Raw genomic sequence first — 1,163 nt, 5'->3', positions numbered from 1 at the left:
GGGAGTACTGGAAGCAATAGAGGAGTTTGGCAGTGTGGCAGGATACAAAATCAACAAACAGAAGTCCATCAGACTACTATACACATCGGATAAGACCACAGAAGAGGAGATCAAAAAGGTGGTACCCTTCACAATAGTCAAATACAAATTGAAATATCTAGGGATATACCTGACTAAAAGAACAAAAGATCTATATGGGGAAAACTGCAGAACACTATTACAAGAAACCAAGGGCGACCTCAACAAATGGAAGAATATCCCATGCTCGTGGATTGGAAGACTCAATATAGTCAAGATGGCAGTTCTGCCAAAGGCACTATATAAGCTTAATGCAATCTCAATACAATTACCCTCATCTTTCTTCAAATAAATGGAAAAACTGATTACCAACTTCATATGGAGAGAGAAGAAGCCCAGAATTAGCAGAGAACTCCTTAAGAAGAAGGACACAGTGGGAGGGCTTGCTTTATCTGATTTTAGCACATACTATACAGCCACAGTTGTCAAAACTGCATGGTATTGGTACAATGACAGATACTCAGACCAGTGGAAAAGAACTGAAAAGCTAGAAATAAAATCATCAGCATACAGACAACTGATTTTTGATAAGGGCCCCAAAAATATCAATTGGGAAGGTGATGCCCTTTTTAACAAGTGGTGTTGGAAAAAATGGATATCTACCTGTAGAAAAATGAAGCAAGACCCTTATCTTACTCCATGCACAAGAATAAACTCAAGGCTGATCACGGACCTTGAAGTTAAACCCCAAATGATTAGGGCCATCAATGAGGGAATTGGGACCAACTTGAGAACTTTGGCACAGGGAATACATAGGCTATCAGAAATAGGGAAGGATACAAACACAGAGGAGGCACAAATTGACAAATGGGATATACTGAAGATAAAACACCTGTGTACATCGAAAGAATTCACCAAGAGAGTAATAAGAGAGTCCACAGACTTGGAAAACATCTTTAGCAATGACATATCAGACAAAGGCCTTATTACTAAAATCTACAATACTCTGGTAGCTTCCAAAAAGAAAAAAACTAATTGCCCACTTGATAGGTGGGCAAAGGACTTGAACAGAAGTTTCACAGGGGCAGAAATCCGAATGGCCAACAAACATATGAGAAAATGTTCCCGATCTTTAGCCATAAGAG

The sequence above is a fragment of the Echinops telfairi genome, unplaced genomic scaffold (genome assembly GCF_000313985.2).
Source record: "Echinops telfairi isolate 266 unplaced genomic scaffold, ASM31398v2 ScPeMD7_3533;HRSCAF=4204_0, whole genome shotgun sequence".
Lineage (NCBI taxonomy): Eukaryota > Metazoa > Chordata > Mammalia > Afrosoricida > Tenrecidae > Echinops > Echinops telfairi.
The sequence above is the reverse complement of the archived record's forward strand: the minus strand, read 5'-3'. Positions refer to the sequence as shown.